Source organism: Meleagris gallopavo, chromosome 1, assembly GCF_905368555.1.
Source record: "Meleagris gallopavo chromosome 1, MGAL_WU_HG_1.1, whole genome shotgun sequence".
Lineage (NCBI taxonomy): Eukaryota > Metazoa > Chordata > Aves > Galliformes > Phasianidae > Meleagris > Meleagris gallopavo.
Window position 1 is genome coordinate 171260654 of NC_139404.1, and position 27169 is coordinate 171287822.

At 38.1% G+C, this 27169-nt stretch overlaps 1 pseudogene; it reads left to right on the top strand.

Moving 5' to 3' along the window:
• The first annotated feature begins 507 nt into the window (after positions 1-507).
• LOC146545784 (uncharacterized) lies at positions 508-25684 on the top strand (annotated as a pseudogene).
• The last annotated feature ends 1485 nt before the right edge of the window (positions 25685-27169 follow it).

The window sequence follows — 27169 nt, forward strand, 5'->3', positions numbered from 1 at the left end:
TTGTCCTGCTGGGGGACTTCAACCACCGCGACATCTGCTGGAAAAGCAGATCAAACTGCAGGCAGTCCTTGGAAGCCCCTAGAATGCATTGAGGATAATTTCTTGAGCCATGTAATAGACAACCCCACCAGGAGTGATGCAATTCTGGACCTGTCTCCCACCAAAACAAGTGAACTGATTGCTGACATCAGCATTGAAGGCTGCCTGGGCTGCAGTGAACTTTCAGTGGTGGCATTTGCATTTTTGAGGGATAATGGACTGGCAAAGAGTAAAATCTGAATGCTAAAATTTAGGAAACTTCCATCTCTTTACTGACTTGTCAGAAGAACCCCCTGGGATTCCGTTCTCAAAGACAAGGGAGCAGAGCAGATTTGGCAGATCTTTAAGGAAGCTTGCACAAGGGCTTGCCAAACCCACATGTAGGAAGTCAAGGAAGTGAAGAAATGAAGGTGAGTCCAGCATGACTGAACTGGGACCTGCTGGTCAAATGGGAGGAGCAAGAAGAAAATGCACAAAAAGCAGAGATGGGTACTATGGAAGAAGTATAAGGATGCTGGTAGGCTGTGTAGAGATGGGATCTGGAAGGCCAAGGCTCAACTGGAACTGGTCTTGGCAAGGGGTGTAAAGAAAAACAAGAGAGGCTTCTACAGGTATATCAACAGGAAAAGAAATATCCAAAAAGGAGAACTCTTCCACATAAGCAGTACAGGCTGGCTGGTAACAATGGAGAAGAAGAATGTTGAGGTAATCAAAAACTTTTTTTTTTGCCACAGTCTTCACACAGCCCTCAAGTGGATGAGTTGGAAGGTAGGGACTGAGGAAGCAATATCCCTCCCACTGTAAGTGAACATTAGATTTGCAACCACCTGCATAACCTGAACATTCACAATGTCCGGATGGAGATCAGTGATGTGTGATGTCCCTCAGGGGCCAGTACTGGGACTGCTGCTCTTTAATATCTTCTTCAATGACATTGACAGTGGGATCAAGCACACCTTAGCAAGTTTGCAGAAGACACTAGTCTGTGTGGTGAGGTCAACGTGCCCAAAGAACAGGATGCCATTCAGAGAGACCTAGACAGGCTTGAGAAGAGGGCTGAGGAGAACTTCAAGAGGTTCAACAAAGCCAAGTACAAGGTTTTGCACTCAAATAGAGGCAACCCCCATTATTGGTACAAACTGGAGGATAAACGGATTGATCGCAGCCCTGCCAAAAAGGACCTGGGGGTAATGGTGGGTGGGAAGCTGGACAAAGGCCAGAAATGTGCCCTCACAGCCCAAAATGCCAACTGTATCCTGGGCTGCATCAAAAGCAGCATGGACAGCAGAGCTAGGGAGATGATCCTGCCCCTCTGCTCTGCACTGGCAAGTCCTCACCTGGAGTACTGTACCCAAATGTGGAGACCTCAGTACAGGAGTGACATGGACCTGTTGGAATGCATCAAGAGACACTGAGCAGTACACTTGTATGACTAATTTTGAAAAACTCTGTTAACAAGGAAAACTGGCATTTTATGCTGCTTGGAAAAGGAAAATGCTTACACTGTGTTTTCTATAGACAACCAAAATGAGTAATAGGACATAATAAAGTTATAGTATGTAGCAAATGAGTTCATTTTACAGCAGTGAACTAATATCTGCACAGGTTTTTGAAAACAGAAGCATTATAAATTATATTTGATGGATATTGTAATTTATTTAGATATTTTCAGTGCTTGAATTTAATACATATTTGCTTCTATTCCCTTAGCTGGTTCATGGTTTGAAAGACAAATAGTTACAGGGCCAGATAGCTCTTATACAATAATAAATGAGAAGACAGTGAAAGACTTAAATAGCATGCCTATAGATTGCTTCCATTTTTCAGAGCGTTCAACTGCAGAAGCCTTTCTTCCTATAGGAAATCTATAACTTGAAAATATGAGTGGATATAGTGCATATCTCCTGAGTGTGTCAGTCCTCTAAAGCACTGAACAGCATCAGTTAATTAAATGTTTTTGATTGACTACTTTGAAACAACAGTTCCAAAGCATGAGCTTGATACGCTGAAATTAACCTCTGAGTGATTGTCTGAAGAGCAATAAGGAATATCTTCAGAAGATTTATTCTTTGTGCCTGACCAGAGTCTTAGACTAACCTATTGAAGAAACAAGACTTAAAAGTCTGTTTTAGGTGTTATATATAGTCTAAAACATGAAAGTTCTTAGAAATTATTCAATACTAGTATGGATATTCACACTATATAAAGATGTCAGAGTATCCTGACAGCTTAGTCATTTCACAGGTAGAAAAACTTTCTAACCGAGGTAGGTTCAATACGTTTTTTGTAATCTGAGATGCTAGAAAAATTGTTCTTTTCATTGTTCACTGGATCACCCACTTTAAAACAAGAAATAAAAATCAGCTCAAGTAAAACAGATGAACCTGAAAAGATTTCATATTATTTTGTTTCAAGAAAGAAATCCAAACAAACAGAGAAAACATGAAAAGGGAGTTTCAGTTTGAAATCAGCATTAAAATATATTTTACTGTTCAGATTCATGGTCCTTTTTGTGTATAAGTTAATGATGAGAACTCTCAGAACAAACATTCTTTTGAAAGTCCAAAAAGAGTTTTTAGTGTATGAAAAAGATAAAGTATACAGAAGCATGTATATCGACTTTCACTTAAAGTCTCCAAATATCAAAAGCCATTCTTGCTTAACGTGTTGAAAGTTTGGCAGAGTTATTCTATGTATCTTCTCTCTTGCAGGAGTCCATTTTAAGCATTTTCTAAATTCAGGCATAGAAGTAATAATTCTCTCAAGGTGAGCACTCCTAATTCCCACTTTTTCCAAGGAGGGAAAGCAAGGTGCCACATTCCTCATGGTAGGAGTCAATTTCTGATGTTTTTTTTCCTTTCCAGTAAGCTTTTATAATTGCTCCTTAAACCACCTAGGCTTCATAGATGTGGTGCCTCTTCCCAGTGGGTGGCCCTTTAATTCCTTTCTAGACCTGGCGGGGAGCCTGTGTAGTCACAGCAGGTAAGACATAAAATTCTACTGCTGAAAATGTTAGCAGTATGGGCAAAGTATATATAAATGTGTATGCAATATTTCAGATTTATGAATGAAAAGAATTTTAATTCTTTTCAGGAAATTCTAGAACTTTACATGATATTAAAATTACTTCATATCTGGTGAGGGTGGGCAAACATCCCAAAATCATGAAAACCAACCTGAATGATAAATTGGGAATCTATCTGAGCATGGCTCAGCTTCATCAAAATCATCAGCTGTAGAAAATTTTTCAGACTTAGAGTTTGAAGAGTAAAACTTATAAATATTTATGTTCAGATTACTATTTCCTCTAAGCAATTATGTCCAGATTTGTAGTTGAGATAAGTGAAGACATTAATCTAAATTTATCTGCATTCAGTTTTATCTACATAATGTATAAGGAAATTAAAAAATATATAATCCTACTTATATATAATCTTGCCTCTATGATTTTTTTGTCCAGAGGAGCCTCCACATCAACAGAAACCCAATAAAAGTATCACAGAGATCTACTTGACCACTCTCAAACTAGTTCTTAGCACTGAAATAGCTGAAGAGGTGCGGACTAGTGCAGCAGCTTCTGAATGGCTGGGATGAAGTGCAAACAGGAATCATGAAATTATTTTTTATGGCACTGATTGTCCATTGGAGGTCCTTCTGTGAAAAATCCATCACCAGTGTCAGTGTATGCATACGTTTATACATGTATATATGCATGTAAAAATGGTCCCTACAGTCACTGCTGGCTGCAGCAGTATTTTACCAACAGAAAACAAATCTGCTACAGTCAATAATTTTCTTGGTATGAACAGTTCTTCTGAGTAGTAGAGTGGAAATTTATTAGTATTCTCTATTCAGACACCTCACCAGTCAATTGGAAACCTGGTCTATAAAGAGAGTATTCAAAAATTCTCATGTAAAACATGTATAGGTTTTATGGGATCTAGGAAAGGCTGACTGTAAATAACATTATTTGCAGTACATGGATAGCTATGAATCCATAAAATTTTAAGATGAAACTGTGTTTGTAAGTGAATACAGACTGATAGCTTGTATGTCCTATTGTATCTTATAGGATATCATTAATTTCATGGAAGTAACTACACAAATACTATATACCTGCTTATGTAAAAATATCACATTAAATACTGTTTTCGGCAAAATAAAATCATATGACTGCACTAGGATTTGAGTTGGATATAATATTACTCTATTTTCAATGTCTTTAAGCCATCTACACAGTACCTGCTGCAAAATGAGCATGCCTTCACTACTGATGCAGTCTGAACAGATGATCTATACTACAATCTGCTTTCCTTCTAAAGACTCTATTTATTTCCCTTGTTTGTCCTAGTTGATACTCACCTGGTTTTCCTTCCTATTTGCAGAGGATCTCCACGATGTGAAGTAATATGGAGAGGATATGAAGCAAAACAAAAATGAATCTTGTGTCTTGCCCTGAAAGTGGTCAGCTCATCTTATAGTGGGGAAAATGAATTGGGCTGACATCTGGACTAGATGTTTGACCTTGCTCATGTGTCCACTAGCACAGACATCCAAGTACACTCTTGTCAGCTTGTCTTTATTAGGAGACGGGTTTCAGTGGTGCACACTAATAGCCACATCTATTTGAGACTTGATGGATGTACTCCCCACTTTATTATGTTACAGTTATGACAGCTGAATCCAGCAGACACAAATCTGTATACCTGATGTTGTTCACATAATTTTCATATTGGTATCTGTGCTCTGTATGAACTCTTGTATTTAAAATTCTGTATGACAGTGTCCCTCTATTACTTCAACATTCCTTTCTCTGCCTTCAAAATACCCATTTTCTTTATTCTTTATTCTTTTTTTTTTTTCCCTGCTCCTACTCCTCAAATATCAAGGGAAAATGCCACTGCCATGAAAAGAGAAAAATTGCCACAAGATTGGATATTAAATCTTAAACAAATCACGTTAAGATCCAGTCTAAATTTCTATGATTAGGGTTCTATCTCACAGCTTTAACTCATGGAAGCTCTGCAGCTAGCATCTAAGCTGGGATTTCCCTGCTGTTAACATAGGAATGACATCTGTCATCTGACCTCCGTCTTTAAAATCATCTAACAATCTTTAAAAAATAAAGTGTATTTGTTTTGTCCATTTATGCTGTGTAGTAAGAGGTAAGCTTTTATTCATGCTTTTACTGTGGAATTTATTTCATTCCACTGATATTTCATGCTTGAGTTAAAGGCTCAAAATTATTGCTAAAAACTTGAAGTACACAGATAACTGACATATCAGAGAATAATATTTCAAAACCTAGCCATTTTTGTCTTTAAAATGTGCAGGATATTTTCCATAGTGGTTCCATTACTAGGTTGCATTTGAACTTTTCTTAAATCCTATTTGTTGATTTAATAAGAAGATAGATTACTGGAGTGCAGGATAGAAGATTTTGCTGGATTCAGTAAAGCTACAGAAGTATTTGGCATAGAGGATCCTTATATGGTGGACAGTTCTCTTAATTAAACGTTGTGTCTTTGAGCAGTAAAAATATTCACGTATATTCATCTACATATTGTTATAAATTGCATCTATACCAATGATGAACCTATCTGCTTTAATACTACTACTTTCTAGGCACATATTTCTTGCATTAATCCAAATTTAACCTATTGCAAATAAAGTTTTCTGGTGACTGTGGACATCTAATGACATGCTTGGAGAAAAGATCAAATTCTTGTAATTTTCCTTATCTACTAAGCCTTCTGATACCTGTAGGTTCTACAAAAGTCTAGAAAGTTACTGAGTATTAATTCCCAGTTGTCTACACAGATCATCAGGGTTTTTTTTGGATGAATAATTTCTAATGTTCTTTATCACAGTTGCCAGCAAAGTATGAGAAGATGGCAGAAAGAACTGCAGCATCACAAACATGCAGCATTAGACTCACTGAGTCAATGACGGGGGATGAAGGGAAGGATAGCTCACAGACACTACATAGCACTTCTGTATGTACGGTCTTGATGAGCGACTGTTCATGTGTTAGAAGTACACAGGTAGAAGCAGAGACAGGTAGAAACAGTAATGTAACAGCAAAGTATTGGCTCTTATGACAAATCACTGGCTTCAGCTTTCAGGTGGCAGGACAAAATGCTGTATGTTTCTTTACATCCTCCCAGGGCAGTTGCCTGGTAGATCTAAGGGATATGTTGTAGTGACAGCCTAGGACAGTCCATCAAGTCTGCTGTATACATCATCCTATTATAAACTCAGTAATCTGCTACCAAAATCTAAGATTTTTCATTTTTCTTTTCTTTTACTTTTTTTCCCCATGACTCCTGATATTTCTCAAACTTAATTTATTCATAAAATAATTATTTCTGCTAAGAGAGCAAAGGGATGATAAAATGCTGTTGGTCTATCTATGGGAGAGCACTGAGAGTTTTATTCTGAGGCAAAATACAGTTTACTTGCTTTTAAATCACAGTGTCGAGTTGCTTGTTATTTTTTAGCTGGTGTCAGAGATCATTTTACCTAGATAACTTATCAGGACTGCCATAAACAGCAATTCATGGACCAAAACTTTCTTCTTGACTATCCTGACAGAGCTGTAAGAGGTAAATATATGAGCTTGAAAGGAAAACCCATTGGCTTTCAATTACCGAACAACTATGTTTTAGAGGAATGCAGATTGAAAAATGTATGAAAACATTATTTTTATGAATTTTATTAAAAGAACAAACTAATTAAACATATACATCACTGATTAAAGCTGCTATTGCTATATGAGATAAATTGAAAATGTTCTAATACAAGGTTTAAATCAAGGTAATCATTGAAATTGAATCAATAAATCAACAGTATCAAACTACCTAGTCACCAAATTAATATAGCCACTTAAATTTAATTATAAGGTTGGCAGAAGAAAGATGTTTTTTTTTCTTTAGTTTTGCCTTAGTAGTCAAAGGAGAAATTGTTTCCTTTCACTTGCTCCTAACTGCTGCTCTAGCTTGAAAATGAGCTCTGGTCAGGTAGTGCCCTTTCAGGAAGGAAAATTAGCCAAGATAGTAAAACTGTTTTTCACTGTTTTACAGAAATTCGGAGACTACAGTGAATCTTTAATCTTCACCATTTCTAGTTAGACCTCACATCCACTAAAGCAGTCTTTTTATTTCTGGTCTATTTCCTCCATACATAAAAATTGAAATTTTAGGAAACTTAAAATTCAATGGATGCTTCTGAATATAATATTTGCATCTTCCTTCCCTTCCCTTCTTATTTTTCTTCTTTACTACTTTTTTTTGTTTCTCCTCTTTCTCAAAGACAGTCAATGATGATAGATTTTGCATTTGGGTTTTTAGGATTCTATGCATACTTTTTTCTTTTCGTATACTTACATTTGCATGCAAAAGCCTGCCTACACTCAAGAACAGAATGACACCTCTCCCCATATAGGGAAAGTAAATGCCTTTTTCATTTTCCTGGCCTTTCTGCTTCATGTGGTTATTAGAAAGGAATACCTCTCTATTACACAGTGGTAGTAGTAGAGAACTTTAATACAAATCACATTCAATATTATCTGAGGTACTTTCTATGTGACTTTGGGACTATGTAGGTAGTTCGTGCATTTTAGATACAGCCTTGCCCAAGCCTCTCACAGGGAACAGTCTCTAGGTCTACTTGTTAACTTCCATTCAAGTATTATCAATACAAAATCCATTATCAGAACGTTGGACTAAGTTCTCTGCACAAACACAAACATAAGATGTGTGAGAACAGTACCACAGAAACTATTACCAATCTATGAACCACAGTCCTGTGAATAAACGATAATTTGTCAATGTCTTGTTAAATATAGTTCAATAACCTGGTCACTTTCTTGAATCAGCCCATAAAATCATAGAAGTAATTATGCAGCTTCATTTAAAACACAAATTGAAGGCTTGTTCCAACCATTTTTAGCCTAGTTAAGCACTGTTATGCTTGTATTTCTGTCAATTCCTGGTGATTTATTGTAGGGCAAATGCACTTTTCCTGAGCAGCGTTCAAATATGGACCTCCCTACCTGAGACACCAATACAACTCTGCCAAGCTACAGCCAGCATGCCAGTTCTAAAGGTGAGCTATATAAAAGATGAACTATATACCGTAAGGACATAAATCTGCTGCAGATGTGAACAACTTATGAGTGAAACATAACAATAGAATGATAAAGCTCTGCAGTAACATGTCGTTTTTCTCAGTTTTCTGCTGTCACTTCATGTTTCCATGGCTTAATAGCTGCATAAACATTGCAAACAAGAAAGTACCATTGATTCAAACAAATTCAGGCATTCACAGGAGTGGAATATATCTCAGTAGGGTACTTGTTCTTTTTTGTTATCTCTGAATTGCCATGATGCGCACAGGGTAAGATTGGCAAAATTCTCCTGACTGCACAGTATGCAGTGGGATGAGGCAGGGCATACAGATGGGAATGGGCAGCAGGCTGAGGAGTGCTGTGCACTTTTTCCATTTATGTTTCTAGAAACTTGTGTCCTCGCCTGCTTGTTTGCAATGGACATGGCCACCTGCCCAAGATCATTTAATTGCATAGGTTATTATATTAACTGCCAACTGCCATGCTTGGCACATGAAAACAGTACTTTTGAGCTTACTGAAAATGAACTGAAGTAGTCCATAGTTGCTTTGGGTTGAAGTGTGGCTGACATTTTCCACAAACTGTACAAATGTAGGACCAGATTTTGAAACACTTAACACTGACGGCTATGGAAAAAAAAACGTTCTAGATGTGTCCTCCAGCACCAAGGGCAAGTACTGGAGGAAAAAAAAAGACCGTATAAACATATGAGCAATTTCATCCTCAGAAGAAACAATTCTCATTACAGATTAGTGACAGTAATATATCTGTATATGCATCCATCTCGTCCATGGATTCTATTGATGTAGTGGCCCCAGCTCTTGTGCTCTGAGTGATCCTGGTTAGGCCTGGGAAATCACCAAGGAAAAAAAGCAAAGGATTTGTGCAAGAACACAGTGGCTTATTCTTATGCTTACATACATAGAAACAGATGTACAAATACAAATACACAGAAACTTAAGAAAATGAAATTTTTTTTTCATCAGATAAAGGAGTGTGACAATTGTGGTAAGACAGATAAAAAGAGCACTGAAATTTTTCATTTGAGAAAGTCAAGCCATAGCCAGTTATTTAATTCTAAAATTACTAAACTGTGTTCTGATGTCTTAGGTTGCTATTTTTTAAGAGATTACACTACATTTTACTGAATTATCTTTCTCAGAGAAATCAACAACTTTCAATTTTCTATGTTCACTCATCGAACAGAAGTGTTGATGAATACTGGCATGTATGAATCTTGCACAAAAATGACTTTTACACCGATGAAATTACAGCCATCATCACTGACAAAGTGGAAGAAGTAGAACCAAATAAACATCATAGATGAATTTTATGAAACTGTTGAATCTTAAACGTAGTGTGTCTTCCTCCCTTAGTTATCCAGAGCATGAGATCTTGTGAAAGGCACTGTAGCTTCTTCTTTTCCTATTCAATGGGCTTCCCTCCAACTCTGCCAATTTTTCATTAATTTTTCCCTAAATTCAAGCAGATGCTGAGTATTTTATCTCTTTGCTTTTACATGCTGGGGTGAATTTTATTTTGAACACTAAATGAAATGCACAGTATTTGCCAAATTTCTAATGGTGGCTTTCCTTTCATGAGGAAGTGACATCTTTAAATCCTTGTACTGGTTCAGAGAATATAGTAAATTTGACTTAAAAGTTCAAAACCAAAGCACACAACACAGGCTATAATTTAATCTGAATACAGGCCTTTTCCCCTCATACCAACAAAACTGTAATGGTCTGTTTCCACATACATAGGATGTAATGGTTCACTTGTGGCATATATTGCCATTTCCTATAAGCAATTTTTGAAAATCCTTAACCTATATGTATTTATTTTCTTTTTATAAGCTGATTCCAGCGGGGACACATACTTTGCAAATCAAAGCAAAGCAAAACAAAACAAAACAAATCAACAGCTTTTAACATCTACAATTATTATTATATTGAAGCAAAGTAAACTTGAAATAAAATGTAAAAACAAAAACAAAAAAAATCAAATTTAGAAATACATACAGAAAAAAGAGAATTATTACATTACATTTACATATGAGTATAAAATCATCTGAATGAAAAGAAATATTGTAAATGACTTTGATTACCTAAAGATTGACTGAGGAAGTGGTTTATGATTTTCAGATGCATTTTGGTTAAATACACATCCAATTTTTTATTGATGTGCATTTCTTTTCTGCACATTTATGTTATGCAGGCTACAAAACCCTGCTGTGTCTTCAGTGCCACAGGGCAGAATCAAACCCAAATCATTTCATGTTTATTAAATAGTTATAAACACTAGTATTAAGAACAACATAGTTATTATTAGTAGCAACTTAATTATTAGTTAGTAGTAGGAGGCAACGCAGCTGGCATTGTTGGAGGGAACTTTGCAGTAGGGATTTCAGGTGGAATAAATGATTTGAGTCCATTCTGTATGGGAAATAACCACCTTTTCTAGGAGTGCTTGTTTGTGCTGCATTACAAGGGCAGGTAGAGCTGAGGGGCACCCTGAACTGAGTAAACTATTTAAAAGAACAACTTCACTGATGAGGCAAAATTCCAGCCCACGACTCCAGCATTACAGTGAAAGAACAGCCCAGTCTGGCTTCTAGAGGATCTGTATATTGAAAAATATATAGTCCTAACACTAAATGACATTTTTTGAGCTGTTCTGCTGCTTTTTGTTCTCGTGTTCTTGCTCAGTTTCTATTTCTGTCAAAAGCATGTATTTTGCTATGCTGAAGTTTTTACTTTTGTTCACTTGTTTCTACAAACCACAGTCTAAGCTTATAGGATTAACCCTGAGAGAAAGACATCCTCCCCTGTCTGTAATGCAAATCCTTAGAATGTCACAAGCTGATCCTCTGTAGGATGAATGGATATGTGCCACTCTGAAATTACTACCACTTTTTTTTTCAAAAAATCTCAGATAACTTCAATCAAATGCTCAAAACTGTTTCCTAAGAGACTGAGATTGTTGATCTAGTGCTGAAGTTCTGCACAAAGTACACTTCTTACTTCATATATTAAATTATATTAGAGTGATGAGCACAGTTGTAAATTTTGTAAATTACTAAAACCAAACCCTGTGTTCTCAGGCTGCTGTTCCCACTTGAAGAATCACATCATTAACAATTAACAGTTTGAGCCGTGTGCCTTGGCACATCCCTACTTGTTCATCAACACAATAATGAAGTTGTTTACAGTGAAGAAGAAAAGAAAAATATTGTGTGTTGGAATATCAGTAGTGCAAACACTGGAGGTCTACACGTTGTCTTCTTTCTTTATCTGAGCAAGAAGAGTTCCAGTGATGCTGCAAAGGGAGCAGATAAAAGCAAGATAAATATGTCACTAAAAGCAAAATTTTAATTGTTTGTAGCATGCAATTACTGGGTACCTCAGTGAGCCACATGTCTGCCTGTTCTTTTCAATTAAAGAATGCAGAGGAAAAAGAAACCATTGAAGAGACTGTCACTGGCTGACTTGCACCGTGCTTTTTATCATCAGCAAAGTAGTGGAGGAATCTATTCTTTCATAAGAGGACCAATACTAAATGATTCAGTTAGGGATTTCCATGATGGCATATGCATTGGTAACTCAGGTGGGAGAAGTCAACCCTGACAGAAGCGTGTTCAATCTCATGATAAAATGTAAGGGTTTTTCTATATGAAGGCAAAAGTCCATTTGACTGATGCTGAAGAGGCCAAAGTTTTCAGGCTGGAGCTGCATAGCTTTTGATCTATTTCTTCTATTCCACGACCAGGGGAACAGTTGGAAGGATATCTCTTGTAAACAGTTCTCCTGGACTTGGGTCTGATTCTGTGCATGGAAGCATAGTTGTGCAAAGTGAAGCAGTGGGGTGTCTCTGCTTGTGAACTTCATTAAGGAGTGTTTTCACAAAGGGATATAAAAGCCAAATACCTGTTCTGCATTTAATAGCAAAAAAAGTTTGAACTGCGGAATAAGAACACATCTTGTACTTATTCTCTTTACCTAGAGTTAAATGCAGAGTTCGTTGACAGGATGCTGTGAGAAAACATTATCTTAATAGTCAGTCTGTCTCCATTCAGATGATGATGCAGATATAAATGGAGTCTATTGTGGCAACAATAGCACATCCATTTTTTGATCCTTTATGACTACAAATCAATATGGTTTTGGAAGAACATGAGGGGTGCAAATAATTATCTCAAGGCACAGACAAAAGAAATACAAGTATTTTTTAATAATCCTTTTTACACAAAGTCACAGTTTTTAATGCATTTACTCATACGATTTCTTCCTATAAGACTCTAAATTATTGTATAATTCCATAGGAAAGAATTTGTATCTATCTTTTGCATACTGAGTTCAAGCACTGATATATCTATGAAAAAACATGATATAAGCAACACATTAAGTAACACAAAACATGTTCATAGAATCATAGAATTATATAATTGTTTGGGTTGGAAGGGACCTTTAAGATCATCTAGTTCCGACCCCTCTGTTATTGGTATGGACATCTCCCCCTAGACCAGGTTGCTCAAGCCCCATCCAGCCTGGCCTTGAATGCCTGCAGGAAAGGGGCATTCACAGGCTACCTGGGCAACCTGTTCCAGTGTTTCACCACTCTCACAGTGAAGAATGTCTTTCTTATACCTAGTGTAAATCTACCATCTTCAAGTTTAAAATCCTTTCCCCTCGTCCTATCACTATACACCCTTATAAAAGGTCCCTCCCCAGCTTTCCTGTAGGTCCCATTCAGGTACTGGAAGGCCACTATAAAGTTCCCCTAGAGCCTTCTCTTCTTCAGGATGAAGAGCCCTAGCTCTCTCACCCTATTCTCATAGGGGAGGTGTTTCCGCCCTCTGATCATCTTCAAGGCCCTCCTCTGCAACCGCTGTAACAGCTCGATGTCCTTCTCATGTTGGAGGCTCCAGAACTGAATGCAGTACTTCAGTGGAATCTCAAGAGCAGAGTAGAGTGGCAGAATCACCATCCTCAACCTGCTGGTCATGCTTCTTTTGATGTAAACCAGGATATGGTTGGCCTCCTGGGCTCCAAGAGCACACTGCTGGCTCATGTTGAGTCTTTCATCAACCGACACCCCCAAATCATTCTCTTCAGGGCTGCTCTCAAGCCATTCTCCACCCAACCTGTATCTGTGCTTGTGATTGCCCTTGTGATTGTGCAGGACCTTGCACTTGGCCTTGCTGAACTTCATAAGGTTGGCATGGGCTCACCTCTCAAGCCTGTCCAGGTCCCTCTGGATGGCATCCCTTCCCTCTAGCATGTCAACTGCACCACTCAGCATCACGTCATCTGTGGGCTAGCTAAGGGTGCACTCGATCCTCTTGTCCATGTCCCCTGAAAATATGTTAAATAGCATCGGTCCCTGCACTGATCCCTGAGCACCACTTGTCGCTGGTTTCCATCCCCTGAACACTTCCTTTGATTCAAGATGCAAACAATTGTGAGATGCTAGGCCTGTTCTGTGTATTAATGAAAAACAGTGTGCTCTTACTCTTTCATGGCAGTTCTTGTATTTCAACTGGAGAATAGATTAAAAGTATTTTTTTCACAAGAAATGAGAGAGATGAGTCACCCGCAGATTATGCATCTAGAATTTAGATCTAGGCTCTTTAGGAATCTTCTATTATCAGCAGAGAGAGAAAAATAATTTAGTCTTGTGATCAGGTTCCAACAAAGGGCATATTAACCCTTCTTTGATAGTGTACATTTTTCTCTCTAGATCATAATGTATCCTACGGGTGTTAGGTCATCCTCGACATCTGTCGTATATCTTAATTCAATATGGCTCCCACTCAACGTAAGTCCTCCCTTATCTGTTTTGAGGTGTATGGCTGGTGGAAAGAAAGCATTATTTAATGCCTTAATAATACTACTAGTCTTCTCTTGAATACCTGCCTGATTTTACACTTGTTGACAATTCTGATACTTTTCCTTGCTTTGTTTTACTTTCAATTGTATTATAGATTCCTATTTTAAACTGATTCAAGACCTTATATGCTGCTTACTGTTTTACTGAAAAATTGTTTGCAACTCTTCTTTATAAATATCAAATACAAATCAGTGAAATACTAAAAGCAACTCTATGTTAACACTTCACTTTCTGAAAAATCATCCAAAGTACATATTTTGTAACAATTTTATGTTATGAACACTTTCTTTGAATTTCCCATTATTGCTACTAATAATGATACGAATGTGTCATCTTGGAAGTATTTATCTAGCTTCTGTGCTAGAGAAACATACTGTAATATTCTTCTGGTCAGTTATCAAATGTATCAAAGATAGTGCAGTTTCAATATTTTGCTTCTATTCTATACATCCATTAAAAAAAAAAACAAAAAAAAAACTACAGGCATATGTCAAGTTCTTAGTCACCTATGTAGCTGTAGAAATAACACAGCATCAATCAATCTTGGAAACTGAGTTAAAGTTGGCAATTATATTTTTCTGCACAGTCATTAAATATTTAATAATTCCCTTTGTCCTTCAGGGAATAAATTTAAGACAAATGGCTTCCCCTCTAAATGGTCTCAATTCTACTGAATGCCCTGAGTAAGCCTTTCCTATGACAAATTATAGTTGGTTCCATACATCTACTACCTGTTCTGCTTGGAGACCAAAATCAAGCTTGTCCAGATGTTCTTATCTCTTTCACTTCTAGATAAAAATTCTTTGTGAGTCATTTTAAAGTAGCCCACTCGTATCCATGTGTGTGTAGAAATTCTGAAAGAAAGGTATCTTTTTAAAATCAAATATTTAAACTGGAGTATGTGTGGTTCTTTCTTTAAACTATTTAAAGTACCAAAGGAAATGTGGAATTGAAAAAGAAGAAAAAAAAAACAAAAACAGAATCGAAAACAAAAAGACCTTTACCACTTTAGAGAGTTTTTCTATTTATTAAGAAACATTAGTAACATACATTTCAGTATGTATTTAATCTAGTTAAAAGATAATGACTGTCCTAAACTTTTTCACTATATGGATTTTATAATCTATCTGTATGTCTGTTTTGAGTAATAATAATCTATTTTTGTTAAACACTAGTATTCTGAAACTGAGTCATAACTGAAAAATAATTCAGTAACATTTCGAACACTTCTGAATATAATTTAATTTTTGTTAACTGTCACCTATTTTAATTAGCTCTTCTGTGATGAGGGAAGCAAGTTCATGCTGTGTTCATGAGAAAGCTGATTTGAAAAAATTGTTGTCAAGGTAAACTTAAATACAACACAGAAAATGTTCTGAGGCTATTGGATCTTCCAGTAACCTGAATGAAATTTTATTAAAATATATAAATCTACAATACCATACAGAAAATCTCAGAATTATAGTCACAGTATCCACATATTCTATAAAATAATTTTATTTGTTTAATAATTAAAACAGTTATAAATAGTAACGGCAATCTCTTTGGCTTGTGGATACTTCTAGGTGTCCTTTTAGTGAACGGTGGAGAGCTGTCAGGCACCTGTTCAAAGCATGGGAGAAGGAGGGGACTGGTGCCTGAGGATGTGCTTAACACTGTTTATCAAGATGCAAACAGCATAGAAAAATGCAGGAAACTGCTTCTCAGTGCATCTTTTTTGTTTCTTCCTGTAATGCGAGACCTAAGGCAACTTAGACACAGGGAATTTATGGTTCATGGCATTAGAAAGCAACTCAGGATATGTTCAAAGGGTTCAGAGGAGCCACAAGTGTCAGATCCACTGATAATGCAGCTTGTTGGATTACAATATGGGTAGGGTTGCTGCCTTTGCCAAAAGTGCTACTGTCGCACATTTATTCTCTAGAGAGGACAGAAATCTTACCAGACAACCCCCAGACAACAAGGTCAGAAGCACTGATGCACACACAGAAGAATAAAAGAAAGAATAAGTAAAGGGTATGGTGGTGGGTCTTTTTCAGAGCACTCACAGACTTTGAAATTTCCTCACTAAATATGTTCTTTCTAAAAGGTGTTTTTGTACCAAAATAGAATGCATTATCCAGTCAGTCTCCATGGTAACTTTGTTTCTTATTAAATGGAAGAGGAAAAAAGCCTAATTAACTCATATGACCTTTTATTTGTTGAAGTGTTAAAGCTATACCTTTAGTGAGTATGTCTGCTGAATATTGAAATGCTCCATTTCCCTTTGGCTGTTTTTCTCTTTTAAGAATTACAGCTCCTTCACATTAAATTTAGATCATCATGTGCAAACAGCAAATGGTGTATCAAGGGGAAGAACGACGCCTCTCTGCCTCTTGAAGCTTTTCTTAAGTTTCAGTTATAAAGCTACTTCACCTTGGCTCTGCAGGAATGCTCAGGAATTATGATCCTCATTCACTTCATAAAATCCAAAGTGACAGACTTCCAACAACAATGTCTGAACTTAATCAAGAGTGTTTCCTTAAACAATTAGTTTAACCCTTTAAATCAAGCCTAGAGCAAGAGCAATAAAAAGGAAAGATAAAATAGAGCACATAAGATAAAATAAGGGCATAACTGAACGAGAAAGGTCAAGAAAATCCACGAGTCTGATTATAATTTACACTGTGGCCTCTTTACATTACTCAAAGTGTAGTAAGCATCTACTCTATTTGTATATTAAAACAGCACTGGGAAATAATTCAGTCAAAGAATACTGGAGTCAATATTACAAAAAATAATTCAGGTATTTCTCAAAATTTTACTATTTCTACAAAATTAAATATATAACAGAGAGAAAAAGAATAATTGAAGAGTTGAACTTTGAGTTTACTTTCTGATTTTTTCACAAAAAAATCTGATGCTTGATTCTGTGCCCAGATCTCCCTGACATTCAAGGAAGAACTGCTTATAAGTTTAACACTGGCAAACAGCACCTGAGTTGGGCAACCCTGACAGAGATAGAAAGTTTTACCCAAAGTTGCTGTGTGGCCTTTGGTTATGCTTAGCCCAATCTTGACTGGGGAAAACATCATTGTGAGTGAGAATAAGGATGGGAAGGAAGAGGAAAACCACCAGGTTTACAAACTAGGGAATTACTAAAACTATACACGTATATGTGGATGTCTCCTCTCCCCACAACATCCAGAAGGATACCTGCTAGACACTCATCATTAATCCAGCAACAACAAACAGCAGGCAGCAGAATGATGTTGCTCATCCAGAGCATGATGCTAAACTTGCTGGTTTGCTGACATGCCTGGTAGCACTTCGTGCATCTGTTGGAGTAGGGCTCCTGTGGCTCCTCCTTGATGTTCTCACCACACACAGGGACACAGCTGCTCTGTGCACCTGGGAGACATCATGTGCTCTCATGACCAAGAAGGCCAAAGGGATCCTGGGGTGCATCACAAAGAGCATAGCCAACAGGTTGAAGGAGGTGATCCTCTCCCTCTACTCTGCTCTGGTGAGGCCACATCTGAAGTGCTGTGACCAGTTCTGGGCTCCTCTGTTTAAAAAAAGACATGGATCTCCTAGAAAGAGTCCTGTGGAGGGTGACAAAGACAATGAGGAGTCTGGAGCATCTCTCATACAAGGAAAGACTGAGAGACCTGGGGCTGTTCAGCCTGGAGAATAGAAGGCTGAAAGGCAATCTCATCACTGTTTGTAAACAGTCAATGGGAGCAGACTCTTTTCAGTGATGAGCAACAATAGAATAAGGGGCAAGAACGTGGAACACAGGAAGTTCCACTTTAACACAAGGAAGAACTTCTTTACTGTCAGAGTGATGGAGCAATGGAACAGACTGCCCAAAGAGGCTGTGGAGTCTCCTTGTCTGTAGATATTCAGGACCTGCCCAGATGCTGACCTGTGCGACTTGCTGTAGGGAACTTACTTTAGCAGGGAGTTGGACTGGATGATTTCCAGTTGTCCCTTCCAATTGCTACAATTCTGTGATTACTCCAGAACTGCCATGTAGTTGATTCCTGAATACCAGAAGAAACGCTGTGTTTCTCAGAGAATATTGTCTTCTTGTTCCTTTTTTTTTTTTTAAATAACCTGCTGTCACTGGTATTTAATTTATGTATGTAATCTGAAGGGGCAGTAGGGTATTCCTGGTGATTCTAGTAAATAAAGATATTCAAAATGTCACTGCTCTGTGACATTTGGCCTAATTGAAGCTGGCTCAAGTAAACAACAGGTCTAGAAGAAAAAAAAAAGTGTTTAGAGCCACTGATTCTAAGAAAGGAATAATGTTCTCAGTAGAAATGTGAGCCTCTCCTTATGTATTATAAGAGTTACCTTTGTTTAATATGCTGGCTCCAGAATGCACCTATTCTTTATGTACATCTGCTGTGTGCATTCATGTATCCTATGCAGTACAGCGCTCTTAGATGTGAGCTTTTTTTTAGCGTTGCCCCTTTCATTGGCCAGTTTATCTGTAGACTTAAGGTATTTTTGCAGTGAGTAGAAAAAAAGAATTTTCATGCTTAGTATGTGTTGCTTCTTTAGACAGAATGCCCTCTGGGATTAAGTGGACCATACCCCGTGTACTTTGTTCTATGGACTATCCTTGGAAGTGCAGGCCCATTACAAAGGCTAAGGCAGAGTAGTGACTTCATAGAAAAGAGAGCACTCTTGCATTTAAAATAAAATAAGAGTGAGAATATAGATTATGGCACTGGGACCTGACCACTTGACAGAAGATCCAGGGAGGAATGGAAAACAGATCAAAATTAGCCTTGGGTTTTGAAGAATCTTCCTGCTTCTCCTGTAGGATCTGGACAAAGCCCAAGGCAGCACAAATAGTCACAGAATCATAGAATAAATATCTTTACAAATAACAATCTTTAAACAGCAGAGAAACAGTTAAGAAATTTACCATGCACGAGCTGTTTCAGTCAGTCTGTTACAGTATTATTATGCTATTATGACAACAGTGAAATGATGGAGAAAAATATAGGAGAAGGTCCTCTGAAGTCTGTAGAGAAGTTGTGGAAAAAAACAGAAGTGGCCTCTCAAGTTGACTGGTGCAGGCATTTAAGGTTATAGTGGTATGTAAATGCAATGATGTGTAGATGGGATAAGTGTCTACGCCAGTGTACAATATTTAGCCTCTGATATAGAGTGACTGTATTCACTCAAAACAATTTCCGTCTGTGTATGGAAGGGAAGCCATCCAGAGGGACCTGGACATGCTGGAGAACTGGAACCATGAAAACCTAATGAGGTTCAACAAGCCAAGTGCAGGGTGCTGCACTTGAGTCGGGGCAATCCCGGGTATTTATACAAACTGGGTAAGTAAAAACCAGGTATTTATACAAACCCCTTGAGAACAGCCCTGTGGAGAAGGACTTGGAGGTTCTGGTGGATGAGAAGCTGGACATGAGCCAGCAGTGTGCACTTGCAGCCCGGAAGGCCAACTGTGTTCTAGGCTGCATTAAAAAAGGGGTGGCCAGCAGGGAGAAGGAGGTGATTGTCCTCCTCTATTCAGCTCTTGTGAGGCCCCATCTGCAGTACTGCATCCAGGCCTGGGGCCCCCAGTACAGGAAGGACATGGAGCTCTTGGAGCAGGTCCAGAGGAGGGCACTAAGATGATCAGAGGGCTGGAGCACCTCTCCTATGAGGAAGGGTTGAGGGAACTGGGATTGTTTATCTTGGATAAGAGAAGACTCTGGGAAGATCTCACCATGGCCTTCCAATATTTGAAGGGAGTGTGTAAACAGGAATGGAAACAACTGTTTACAAGGGTGGATAGTGATAGGACAAGGGGGAATGGCTTTAAGCTGAGACAGGTGAGGTTTATGTTAGATATTAGGAAAAACTTCACACAGAGGGTGGTGACACACTGGAACAGGTTGCCCAAGGAGGTTGTGGATGCCCCATCCCTGGAGGCATTCAAGGCCAGGCTGGATGTGGCTCTGGGCAGCCTAGTCTGGTGGTTGACAACCCTGCACGTACTAGAGGGGTTGAAACTAGATGATCATTTTAGTCCTTTTCAACCCAGGCCTTTCTATGATTCTATGATTCTATGATTCTATGATTCTATGATCATGTCAAGCATCTTGTAACCTGCATAGACTCTGATCTTCTTGGTTTTTTGGCCATCGGACATGATCTATGGTCACACAGAAGGTTTATTTATTTATTTATTTATTTTGGGGGACCTACTTAGTTTCCAGAATCTGTAATAATTTGAAGGGTGCATCTCACATTGTAATACTATTATGGTTTATCCTAGCAGGCAGCTGAGAACCAAACAGCCATTTTCTCCCATCCATCCCACTCACAGGGGTGCGAGAATCAAATAAGTTAACAGTGTGAGAACCCATGGATGAGACTTCCAGCCATCTTTCTTCTGCTGTGAGCTCAAGTCTTGGGCACAGTACACCAGATGAGAGTTCATGAAGGCGGAGCAGAGAGGAATTATTTCCTCCCTCTCCTTACTGACCACCTCTGTCGATGCAGCCTAAGATACCATTGGCCTTAGAGGCTGCAAAAGCACACTACTGGCTCATGCCCAGCTTTTCATACATCAGGACTCCTAAGTCCTTTTTCGCAGAGTGCTCTCAATGAGTTCTTCTTCCAGTCTGTACATCCCCAATTCCTTGCTGGCAGGACAGTACGAGAAGCTGAGAAGTCCTTAACTCAATGCAAGCACTGCTCAGCATTAACTAAAACAGCAGTGTGTTATCAATGACATTCTCATCCCAAATCAAAAACACAGTGCCATGTCATCTACTATGAAGAAATTAACTCTGCCAGTCAAAACCAGGGCAGATATGTAACTGATAATTTATATCTTGAAACTATATATCTTGTGTTTCATACCCTAGAGCATGAAATGTCAATAGGAATACAGGTGTGAAGATTTTGGAAGTACACAGAATAGTAAGAGACAAATCTATTGCTTTTTTTTAATTATTGTTCTTGCTCTCTCAAGTGATCTCTCAGCAGGACCATTACAAGGTTTACGCTTAGAGGAAACTAGTCCTCCAGGCAAAGAGAGTGTAGGAGCAAATCAATATCTGGAGGACCAGGACTGGGAATGATCTGCTCAGTTATTTACTCATGAGCTTTCCAGTGTCTTGTCAAATTAATTACTGGGATAAAGGACAATCCAGAGCGGAGCAGCACAAGATACCAACTTCAGGTTGATGTAGGATTTGCTGGTATTTTGAGTGTCTGCAAAAACATCTGACAGATACATGAGGCTGAACATTCCCAATGTGCTTGGGACTATCACAAACTGCACTATCAGACAGGCTAAGTAGTGCTTCCAGAGACTTAGTTGGGTATCCTCATACACAGATTCAGCATGTCTGATAAGTAGAAGATGTGCATTTTCTCATAAAAGACCACTCTAGAATTCTGAAAATTATGCTTTCCTTCTCCTGGATTCAGATGGAATCATGGAAATATTTGTGCTGCTCTCCAGAACACAGAAGAGAGCTATACGGCTGATTTATCATATTCTGAATTTGTGTGCTTTTGATCATCTCGTTCTGAGGAATGACATAATCACACCTGGGTTCAAAGTGATGCACTAGCACTGTGATGCTGCAGCAAATTTGCTCTTTCTGTTACTGTTCCTCAAAGTGGTGAGTCATAGATTGCATCAGTGTGCTGCAGAGCAGGATTGGTGTGGATCCTGAGTCACTGTGGAAAGCAGTTTCCTTAGAGAGGAAGGCATTAAAAATGCATACAAACTGAAGACAAGCTAGGATGTGATCTAGAATCTGGAATGGCCTTGCTAAATATATGACAAGGTCCTACAGGATAGCTGGCTTTCCAAATACTCCCCAGATATCCTTCAGTGTGTGAAGATGAACTGGGAAGACCAGAAGGTTCTGTATGAGCTTGAAATAAGTGAGGAAGATCAAGCTTGGCCTTCTTTGCTGACATGTCATTTGGGGGCAATCAAACAGAAGGTAGCATAGACATAGGATGGGAAAGCACTTTCTCATGGGATTCTGCTGTCTGTTATTCACTATCCACACTGGAGATACATCTGGTCCCAGACCCCACAGGACTGAGGAATTATAGTGGCTGGCATTATAGTATGTGTGAAATGTTGTAGACATTTGCAAGACAGTAGTAGCTCAGAGAAATATATGAAGAATCATTTGCAAAATGTGTCAGATATGTGATGTGGCTACTGAATACCAAGGATGCTTAGACCAGAACAATATACCTCTATACCTTGCAGATGGTCTGGATGAGAAGTCACTCTCCCTAAACAAACCATCCTCACAACACCGATTTGAAAACACTGTACCTGTACCAGTAGCTGTCAAACTCCATCAACACAATAAATATTTAGAGTATTAGAGCAGTCACTTTCCTGCAGAGTGTAATGAATAGCTCTGGGACAATCTAGACAATTCCATTTCCCTTTTGCCAATATGCATTCTGTATCCATTTCAAATAGCAATTATAGGTATGATTCAGGTCAGGCGTGGCTCTGTGGAGGAGTGATGTTACAATGAATGCTTATGTAATAGCATTTTGTAACGTTGCAACAGTTTTGTTACTGTTGTTGTTTTTTCAATAGAAATATATATATATAGTCTATGCACAACAGTAGGTAATTCCACCAACACTAAATATTCAAATATTTGAGAGTAATATTTTGTAAACATTAAGAAAACGATCATAGTGCAGTGTCCAACAACCTCATCCTGGAATCTTTCAGGGTTTTTGCTAGTCTTTGTTACCTCCTCTAAGCCACAACTTGTTCCTCAAGATTGGAAAGGAATTCCTGAGTCATCAGCTACAATAGATTCTTCTCCTGTTATGCACAAATTAATCTCTTTCTAGAACTGAAACGTTGACAAATCTTTAGGTTTTGTCCCTCAAGTTTCCAAATGACCTGTATAAGGGCTGTTAGAAATAATCTAATCTTCAGTAAATGCACTCATGGACCATTCATACATACAGCAAAGCATGTAATTCATCCACAGTTTCTACCTATAACTAACTATAACAGCTATAACTGTAAATAACTTCCAGGTTAAGTAAAACCTTAGAACTGTCTCTGTCTACGTGGCACTACACTTTGTACTATTAATGTGCTTGTTGCTTACTCTCTATTCTTCACAGCCATTATGTTTTCCTGTATCCTGTTAGATCTTGATCTATGCAGCTAAATCTATGCTTTATCTTGCCAGCAAATTAGTATATCCTGTGGGGTTCCTTCTAACATCATTATCTTCCTTTTCAATTTGAAAGTGCTTCTGAGTGCTCAGAGTACTTTTCAATCTCAAACTTTTACTTTTATTCAGTGATGTTAAGATTCTCTGTTACTTTTTCATGATGGCTGTCACATTATTGTGTGATTATTCTTATTGATCTCATCTAAGTAATTTGCAGTGAGATATCACTTACCAAGAATGCCTCTATATTTCACGTGAAATGCAGAAAGTACCATCTGCTTTTGGTTTATATGCTAAGTAAGATCCTGCCAAGTACATGCATTTTGGATTGGGATCATTTCTTTGGTGATAAACTTTGTTTATAAAACACTCTTTGATCAGAAAGTGTAGATTCTTCTCTATAAATTCACAGAAAAAAATAACTGAATAATTGAATTGTATTTCTTTATAAGCAAAGTTTAAATAAAATATTACTGGAAGAATGTTCAGTCACTATACTTTTTTTTATTTTTCAGTAGAGGATTAATGATGTGTGTTACTGTTAGAAGCTGATGTAAATTAATTTAACCTAAGGCTTCTAACAATAATGTAGTTGAAATAATTTTAATTATTATCATTCTTATTGGTTCAAATATTTTTTTCATTAAAATCTGTGGCTTGTTAAATGAGCTAAGACATATTTTAAAATGAAATGGCATTAAGAGTGAACATGCCATCCGTTATATGGAGAGGCAGCATAGATTATATTTACATTCTTTTGACATTGTGCTATAAATCAGGTTCAAATTCTGATTTAAGTCAAGATCATGTGCTTCATGATTGTCATAGTTTGCACATTATAGTTTAAGAGGGAGGCATGTAGCATCTTAGGATACCCTTGAAAATAAAAAATCATCCATTATTCACAGTACAGACAGTCCTGTCTTTTGGTTACCTACACGGGTACATGGTAAGATACAGGCATGGCTGTAACACCACTCTGATGTTGCTCTGGCACAAACTCAAGGTGCAAACTTCAGCTTAAAATCAACTCTTTGATAAGGAGATGGGTTCTTTGCTGGGGCATCCTAGCAGATCTCAGAGGAGGTCCCACTGAGGCATTTAAGCAGAGCTTTAACTAACAGCTCTCCTGTGGGCCGGACAATGGTCTCATTATCTCTTGGCCCTAAGCCCAGGTAGGCAAATCCCCAGGAATGGAGTGATGTGCTCAGAGGCTTGAAATTCCACATTGGCTATGATGGAAGAAATGGCATTGTTCAGTGTGAAAAAGTGCCCCTGGATGACAATTAAACCAGTGGTATTCTTCAGTGAAATTAGCTGAATGAGATTGATGTCTACTGCTGAGTAAAAGAAGATTAGATGGTTCCTAACTAGCTATTTCCCTATTTGAAATAGATCCAAAGAAGAAACAGCCAATAGGAATCATAGAATCATAGAAAAGAAACAGCCAATAGAAATCATAGAATCATAGAATAACCGAGGTTGGAAAAGATCTCCAAGATCATCCAGTGCAACTGTCCACTTGTCACTAATACTTCTGCACTAAACCATGTCCCTCAGTAAAACATCTAAGTGCTTCTTGAACACCTCCAGGAACAATGACTCCACCACCTCGCTGGCAGCCTATTTCAGTGCCTGACCACTCTTATGGAGAAGAATTTTTTCCAATGTCCAACCTGAATCTCCCCTGGCGCGGCTTGAAGCCATTCCCTCTAGTCCTATCACCAGTTACATGAGAGAAGAGGCCGATCCCCAGCTCACTACAAGCTCCCTTCAGGTAGTTATAGAGAACAGTAAGGTCTCTCCTGAGCCTCCTCTTCTCCAGACTGAACAATCCCAGCTCCTTCAGCTGCTCCTCATAAGGCCTGTGCTCCAGATCTCTCACCAGCTTTGTTGCCCTTCTTTGAACCCGCTCCAGGGCCTCAATGTCTTTCTTGCAGCAGTACTCGAGGTGCAGCCTCACCAGAGCTGTGGGAGACAGTGTCCAGGTGAGTCACTCAATCATAAGGAGGAGGTTGAGTTAATCAAGCAGGACCTGCCTTTCATGAACCCATGCTGTCTGGACCTTACCCCCTGGCTGTCCCACACATGTCATGTGATCTTGCACAAGATGATTTACTCCATAACCTCCCCTGGCCCTGAAGTCATACTGATAGGCCTGTAGTTCCCCAGGGAAGTTATGACCTTTCATGTAGATGGGAGTCACACTGACAAGCCTCCATTCCTCTGGGACCTCTCTGGTTTGCAATTGCAAATGCTATAATTTAGCAAACTTTGGACGTTGCATTTTAATTTATTTTTATTTATTAATTTGTTATGAAATCTTTTCCTAGGCTTACAGTAATGTGAGTGTCTTAATGCTGACTTTATTCTTCTTGTTTCAGGTTTTCGCAAACATCACAAAACAGCAAAGGAGGTGAAGGGACTGATGTGATAAATTAATGAAAATTACTAAAAACACCACAGTGCACCATAAAGAAAAAAATAAGGAAGACAAGATACAAGTAGAGAGGTACTCTTACCTTTTCTCAGATTTCCTCTGTGAGAGAAAGCTCTTTATTAAAAAGTGGTGAGCTAAAAAGGGCTTGAAATTGCAAGCAAGAAAACTGCCTCTGGCTTTTTCATTGTTGCTGTATTGAGAGAAAAATGACTTTGTCCTCACTTTTTGTAAATAAAAAGGACAGTATCAAAGGTACCTGGCTTCACCTTCTCTTGACAAAAATAAGCCGCAGGACCCAAACGTTGTGTAAATGCAGGAGTCAACAAGGGCAGTGATATGTATGCCTCTTCCCTTGGTATCTATTTGCGTTTCTGATAACTTTTTCTATGTTCTGTCCTTGAAGAAATGTTAATGTTTTAAAACAAAGAATATTTGATCATCCAACTGCTGATGTTTAATCTGGGATAATTTTGTATCACGAAAAGCCAGTTCCTTCACAACACTGCTCTTTCTTTTTCAAGTATTTGCATCCCCAAACATTACTTTACATCACATTACTTTACTTTGAGACTACCTTGAGTGTGTTTCTAAATTTCTCTTAGTTTTCTGGGGAGGTGTTGGCATCTCTACAGAGCATTTCTTGTCTCCATCATAGTTTTTTAACTCCTTGTTCCATTTTGGTTAGAGTATTGATTTGTAGCTGGATGGTAGCAACTCAGATTTTGAATTGCCAACCAGACACAATCCAAGCAAATAAAGTATCATGTATTATGCTGCCTCACACTGCATTATTCTGGTCTAATGAATGGTTTTGATGAAATCGACTGTAATGTGGATACTAGGATATGTCCTGCTGTCCATGTATTTGGTGAGATGTTCTTCATTTCCACTAGTATTAATCTGAAGCATGTGTATTAGTGAAGAATACACCTTTGCCTCATTCAAGCTTTAATTTGGAGTAATTGAAAAGTGCCTAGTCATTAAATACAAAGTTTCTCATTTTATGAAGCATCATTATTCGTTTTTTGGAGGGGAAACACAAGATGTGCTTATTCTATGATTGGATTCCTTTTCTAGTATTTATTCTTCTGAGACACTTTTGTTTTCCTTGACTTCTTGTTCTGTTCTCGAAAACATATGATAATCTCACTTTGCTCTCCTACTGCTACTGTTTTCAAGCTGCTGCTGTTGTAAGCAGCCTGCCTGCTGAGACATAGTGTATTTAACACCTGAAACTATCTTAGGGACCTGACTTCTGTACAGAATACAAACAATTGTAGATAGGCCAATGGGTATGGATGAATTAAACCCAACCCAAACCTTCAGATGGAAAAGAGTGGGGGGTTTTTTGTTGTTGTTGTTTTTGGTTTTTTGTTTTTTTTTGGGTTTTTTTTGCTTGTTTGCTTGCTTGCTTGCTTGCTGTTAAGGGTATGGAAAGTAATAATCACCAAAAGTGTTTCTAGGCTTTGTGTAAACTTG